The following is a 7,588-nucleotide window of genomic DNA, read 5'->3' on the forward strand; positions in this document are numbered from 1 at the left end:
CCGAAATTCTTTGGATCAAAGCCGGAGGAGGACCCTCAGGACTTCATTGATGGTATGCTAAGGACGCTTCGGTTGATACATGCTTCAGACACCGAGTCGGTGGAGTTAGCGTCGTATAGATTGAGAGATGTCTCAATCCAGTGGTATACGGTTTGGATGGCTTCACGGGAAGCCAATGCACCTCCCCCGGTATGGCAAGAGTTCGTTGATGCTTTTCTCCGACACTATATGCCTCCGGAAGTTTGGCGAGCCAGAGCTGATAAGTTCTTACATTTGAGGCAAGGTAGCATGAGTGCTCTAGAGTATAGTATCCAGTTCAATTCCTTGGCTAGGTATGCTTCGGCCATGGTAGCGGATATGGGTGACCGGGTACACCGATTTGTGAAAGGCCTAGGGCCACATTTGATGGATAGATGCTTGACTGCGTCCCTTGAGGACGGTATGGATATTGCGCGCATTCATGCCCATGCTCAAAACTTAGAAGAAAGCCTGCAACAGCAAAGAAGGGAATGTGAGCAAGATAGGGGCCATAGTAAGAGGGACATATCTTCGGGTTCGATGAGTGAGATTAGAGGTGGGAACATGCAGCAGTTTCCCAGGCATTCAGGCTACTCTATGACCAGTGCACCTCCACGATTTTCAAGCCAGAGATTTGATAGATCTGCTCATGCGGAGCCGAGTCCGAGTCCTTCAGGGTCCCAGTATAGAGGTGATTCGGGTCAGGCAAGGCCACCCATGCCACGATGTTCCCAGTGTGGGAAGTTTCATTGGGGTCAATGTCGATCGGGTTCAGATGGTTGCTATTCATGTGGTCGGCCAGGCCATATCATGCGTGATTTCCCCTCGGTTCATGGTAGGGGTAGGACTCAGCCCTCAGGGTCAGTAGCCGAATCTTCATCTTCTATGCGCCATATGGGGCCAGGTTCATATGCGCCAGTTGGCCATGGCAGAGGCAGAGGGAGAGCTCCCACTTCTAGCGGTCCTCAGCACCGTATTTATGCTTTGGCTGGACGCCAAGATCTTGAGTCTTCTCCTGACGTGGTCACAGGTATATTATCGGTATTCTCTCATGATGTATATGCTTTGATTGATCCGGGCTCCACATTGTCCTATGTTACTCCATATATTGCGGGTCGATTTAAAGTCGAGCCGGAGTCGATCAAACCTTTTGAGGTGTCTACACCCGTGGGTGAATCGGTAATAGCTAGCCGAGTATATAGAGATTACGTAGTTGTGATATGTGACCGCCGTACTACAGTTGACTTGCATGAACTAAAGATGGTATATTTTGATGTCATTATGGGCATGGATTGGTTGGCTTCTTGTTATGCCAATGTTGATTGTAGAATGAAGATGGTTCGTTTCCAGTTTCTGGGAGAACTAGTTTTAGAATTGAAAGGGAATACGGCTTCACCAAAAGGTAGGTTTATTTCCTATCTAAAGGCAAGGAAGATGGTCACAAAGGGATGTATTTATCACCTAGTGTGAGTTCAATATATGGAAGTTGAATCGCCAACCCTTCAGTCAGTTTCGGTAATAAATGAATTTTCGGATGTGTTCCCGGAAGAGCTTCCAGGCCTTCCTCCAGAGCGGGAGATTGACTTTGCTATTGATGTGTTGCCAGACACTAAGCCTATATCTATTTCTCCTTATAGAATGGCACTTGTAGAATTGAAGGAGTTGAAGGAGAAATTGAAAGATTTGCTTAATAAAGGCTTTATTAGGCCTAGTTCATCCCCGTGGGGAGCGCCCGTATTGTTCGTTCGAAAGAAAGACGGCTCCTTGAGAATGTGCATTGATTATCTGCAATTGAATAAGGTAACGATTAAGAATAAATATCCTCTTCCGAGGATTGATGATTTATTTGATCAATTGCAAGACGCCAAATGGTTTTCAAAGATTGATTTGAGGTACGGGTATCATCAAGTGAGAGTTAGGGATAAAGATATCCCTAAGACAGCTTTCAGAACAAGATATGGTCATTTCGAGTTCCGGGTGATGATGTCATTTGGGCTAACTAATGCACCGGCAGTATTTATGGATTTGATGAACAATGTGTTTCGGCCCTTCCTAGATTTATTTGTGATCGTATTTATTGATGATATCTTGGTGTATTCTAGATACGAGGCAGAACATGGATCATTTGCGCATCGTCCTTGGAGTTCTTCAGACTCGAGAGTTGTTTGCAAAGTTTTCCAAATACGAGTTTTGATTGAACTCAGTTGCATTTCTGGGGCATATTGTTGCAGCCGATGGTATTCGAGTGGATAGTCAAAAGATTGAGGCCGTGAAGACTAGGCCAAGGCCCACAACTACTACGGAGGTTCGTAGCTTTCTGTGCTTAGCAGGTTATTACAGGAGGTTTGTGGAAGGATTTTCTTCTATTTCTACACCGCTCACAAAGTTGACCCAGAAATCAGCTAAGTTTCAATGGACAGATGCTTGCGAACGTAGTTTCCAAGAGTTGAAGGATAGATTGACTTCTGCCCCAGTCTTGACACTCCCAGAGGGATTCGAAGGATATGTTGTTTATTGTGATGCTTCAGGTGTTGGGCTAGGCTGTGTATTGATGCAACATGGTAAAGTGGTTACGTATGCTTCAAGGCAATTGCGGAAACATGAGAAGAGTTATCCGACCCATGATCGAGAATTGGCTACTGTGGTTCATGCGTTAAAGATATGGAGACATTATTTATATGGTGTCCGTGTGGATATCTACACAAATCATAAGAGTCTCCAGTACATCTTCAAGCAGAAAGAGTTGAATTTGCGGCAATGACGATGGTTGGAACTGCTAAAGGATTATGATGTCGATATTTTGTATCACTCTGGAAAGGAAAATATTGTAGTCGATGCTCTTAGCCGCAGAACGATGGGAAGTTTATGTGTTGTACGACCAAAGAAGAAGGGAATGGCCCGTGAGCTCCAGCAGTTGGGTAGCCTAGGAGTTCGAGTGGTGGACTCAGGTAGCAGGGGAGCTACTATTCGGAATTCAGCAGTCTCGTCGTTAGTAGCAGAAGTGAAAGAGCGACAATACGAAGATTCCATGCTAATGCAGTATAGAGATACACTATCCCAGAAAGAGGAGTCATCATTTGATATTTCAGGAGACGGAGTTCTACGCTGTTGAGGCAGGTTATGTGTTGCCGATGTGGCAGACTTACGCCACCAAATAATGAGGGAAGCCCATTGTTCCTGCTACTCTATCCACCCCGGAGCGACGAAAATGTATCATGACCTTAAGTCTATATATTGGTGGAATGGAATGAAGAAAGATATAGCGGGATTCGTAGCTCAATGTCCAAATTGCCAGCAAGTGAAAATCGAACACCAAAAGCCGAGTGGATTGTTGCAAGCTATAGAAATCCCAACTTGGAAATGGGAAGTAATTAACATGGACTTCATTTCAGGCTTACCCCGTTCTCGACGTAAGTATTATTCCATATGGGTGATTGTGGATAGACTCACAAAGTCAGCTCATTTCTTACCCGTCAGAACGACGTATGTGGTAGAAGATTATGCAAAGCTATATGCTAAGGAGATAGTGAGACTCCATGGTGTTCCAGTATCTATTATCTCCGATAGAGGGACTCAGTTTACAGCTAATTTCTGGACGTCATTCCAAGAGGGTTTAGGGACCCAAGTGAACCTTAGCACGACATTTCATCCACAGACCGATGGACAAGCTGAACGTACTATTCAGACTCTTGAAGATATGTTACGAGCATGTATGATAGATTTTGGAGGAAATTGGGATGATCATTTTCCACTCATTGAATTTGCTTACAATAACAGTTACCATTCTAGCATTCAAATGGCACCGTATGAAGCTTTATATGGGCGAAAGTGTAGATCCCCAATGGGGTGGTTTGAAACAGGAGAGTCTAAATTGATAGGGCCAGATTTGGTCCAGCAAGCTGTAGAGAAAGTTAAGCTCATACAAGATTAGTTGTTAGCAGCCCAAAGTCGCCAAAAGTCCTATGCGGATAATCGTCGAAGAGACTTGGATTACAAAGTGAAAGACTGGGTATTCTTGAAAGTGTCGCCTATGAAGGGTGTAATGAGGTTTGGCAAAAAGGGGAAGCTTAGTCCCCGATACATTGGGCCTTATGAGATTGTACGAAAAGTGGGCAAGGTAGCCTATGAATTAGATCTACCTCCGGATTTGGAGTCAGTCCATCCGGTTTTCCATGTCTCGATGCTTCGGAAGTGTGTAGGAGATCCTACTAAGATTGCGCCAATAAGTGATATACATGTGACAGAAAAGTTATCTTATGAAAAGATACCCATTGCCATAATAGATAGGCAAGTACGGATGCTTAAAAACAAAGAAATGGCCTCAGTTAAGGTTTTATGGAGAAGCACTAAACGAGAAGAAATGACATGGGAAGCGGAAGAAAGTATGCGATCCAAATACCCTCATCTATTTCAGCCCTTGGAAGAAGTCCAAGATGAGACGTCAAGAGTTTAAGGTATGTATGTTTTCCTTTTATGCTTTTTGGGTCGTGCGTGGCCAAATTTGTATGCTATTGTGTTGTGGCCCTGTGAGGCATCGATATTATGGGTTGTTGTGACAGGATGGTAGTGCCATATTATAGGGGAAACTCTGGCGAAATTTTTATAGAATCCCCGATGACTTTAACATTCGAGGACGAATGTTCTTAAGGGGGGAAGAATGTTACACCTCGGAAAAAACATCCTCCGTTGGTACGCAAGTGAATGAACTAGTGATGAGTACGAGCGTATGATGTTTCCGCGAGTCAGAAATAACATTTGACGACCCTAAGTGAGATTCCGAAGGCAATCGCAATAAGAGAGAGGTTATGCTCCATAATGAATAATTATAGGTTTTGGAAATGTGAAAAGTTGCAAGTTTGCATTCTGGCCAGTTTGTCGTAAAATAAAATACGTACCATAAAGTGGTATACGGTCCGTAAACTGTCATGTCGTATTTTGGCTTCCAAAACTTCAACTTTCTGCCAAATGAGCAAATGGTTAAAAATGACCCAAAATACGAACCGTAAAGTGGTTTACGGGTCCGTAAATCACCACATCTCAGTTTGAGTTTCAGGTTCTGATATGATTAAATACGACCACGAAGGACGGTCCGTAAACTGGAATACGGACCGTAAACCAAGTTTACGACCACTGTGCACTTCAAATCAGATTTTTAAGTCATTAAATAAGGGGACCAACGCTTATTTCATTTCACTTCTACATCACACCCCTTCTCTCTAGAACATCTCTCTACATATATTCCACAAGAATTCAAGGATATTTGGTTATCAACAACATAAAACAAGGGAATCAAGTGTAAGAAAACCATCAAGATCATCCAAGGTCAAGAAATCCAAATGGAGATAAACTAGGGTTTTGCTCAAAGTGGAGTATTATCAACTAAAGCTTGTTCCTACAACATTTAAGGTAAGATTCATGATATTCCTATGTTGTTTAAGGTAGTTAAGAGTTGAAATACTTGGATTGTAGAAGAGTATAGAAAAATGAGTCATGAATATGGAATATTGTCATTTTGAGAAATAGTATGAATTGAGCTATGGGTCTTGATGTATTGTGATGTAAATACGATATAAATGATGTTGAGAACATGAGATTAACAATGTATGTAAACGGACGTCGTGTGTGTTATGGCCATGGTTATGGATTAATTGAATGTAAGTCTAGAAATATGGATAATGTGAATGAGTAATGGCTATTGTTATGTCATCGTGAATCTATTATTGACGTTTGGGAGTCGAGATGGCAGTCATACTTCTACAAACTCTTGAATTAATAAGGGGACAGAGACATTGTGCTGGGAAATATAGAACATACAGGAAGGCGGCCTGATTTTGGGTATTGCAGGAGTATTAAGGTTGAGGAGGTTAGGGGTGTTGTTCATAGGATGCACATGGGAAGAGCGATCGGACCTGACGGGATTCCTGGGGAATTTTGGAAGAGCGCGGGGCCGGCAGGTTTGGAGTGACTGACTAGGTTATTTAATGTCATCTTTAAGACGGCATTGATGCCTGAAGAATGGAGGCCGAGTGTAATGATCCCTCTGTACAAGAATAAGGGAGATATTCAGAGTTGTAACAACTATAGAGGTATCAAATTGCTAAGCCATACTATGAAAGTGTGGGAAAGGGTGGTGGAGACGAGGGTGAGGAGAGGTGTGTCTATTTCAGAGAACCAGTTCGGATTCATGCCGGGACGCTCAACTACAGAAGCCATCCATCTTGTGAGAAGATTGGTGGAGCAGTATAGGGAGAGGAAGAGAGACCTACACATGGTATTCATCGACCTAGAAAAGGCTTATGACAAAATTTCAAGAGAGATCCTATGGAAATGCTTGGAGGCTAAAAGTGTACCTGTGGCATACATTAGGGTGATCAAGGACATGTATGAGGGAGCCAAAACTAAAGTAAGGAGAGTAGGAGGAGACTCAGTGCACTTTCCAGTTGTGATGGGGTTGCATCAGGGATCAACTCTTAGTCCGTTTATATTTGCCTTAGTGATGGATGGATTGACACGGCAAATTCAAGGTGAGGTGCCATGGTGTATGCTTTTCGCGGACAACATAGTCCTGATTGACGAGACTCGTAGCGGAGTTAAGGCTAAGCTGGAGGGTTGGAGACATACTCTAGAGGCTAAAGGGTTTAAGCTGAGTAGGACCAAGACAGAGTACTTGGAGTGTAAGTTCAGTGAAGCACCTCAGGAGGCTGGCGTGGAAGTGAGGCTTGGTACCCAGGCCATCCAGAAGAAAAGTGGTTTTAAGTACCTTGGGTCTATTGTGCAAGGCAGCGGGGAGATTGACGATGATGTCACACATCGTATTGGGGCACGGTGGATGAAATGGAGGCTTGCTTCCGGAGTGCTATGTGACAAGAAGGTGCCACCAAAACATAAGGGCAAGTTCTACAAAGCGGTGGTTAGACCGACTGTATTGTATGGGGCGGAGTGCTGGCCAGTTAAGATCTCTCACATTCAAAAGATGAAAGTTGCCGAGATGAGAATGTTGAGATGGATGTGTGGCCACACCAGGAGCGACAGGATGAGGAATGAGGATATTCGGGTTAAGGTGGGGGTGGCCTCGGTGGAAGACAAGATGTGAGAAGCGAGATTGAGATGGTTTGGGCATGTGAAGAGGAGAGACACAGATGCCCCAGTGCGGAGGTGTGAGAGGTTGGCCATGGATGGTTTCAGACGAGGTAGGGGTAGGCCGAAGAAGTATTGGGGAGAGGTAATTAGACACGACATGGCGCAATTACAGCTTACCGAGGACATGACCTTAGATAGGAGGGTTTGGAGGACCCAAATTAGGGTAGAAGGCTAGTAGATAGTCTCGTTATCCGTTCTTACTAGTAGTCGCAGTATCGCAATATAATTTCTTATGCTTCGATTTATGCTATTATCTGTTATTTCGTGTGCTTTGATTATCCTGTGGTATCTGTGTCGACTGCATTATTTTATTTTATATTATTGCTTTTCCATGTCGCTTTGAATTTCTTAGCCTTATCTGACTTTTTTTTATGCTTTTATGCTTTTCTTGAGCCGAGGGTCTTTCGGAAACAGCCGTCCTACCTTGGTA

The sequence above is a fragment of the Lycium barbarum genome, unplaced genomic scaffold (genome assembly GCF_019175385.1).
Source record: "Lycium barbarum isolate Lr01 unplaced genomic scaffold, ASM1917538v2 unchr_scaffold_30, whole genome shotgun sequence".
In the NCBI taxonomy this organism is placed as follows: Eukaryota; Viridiplantae; Streptophyta; class Magnoliopsida; order Solanales; family Solanaceae; genus Lycium; species Lycium barbarum.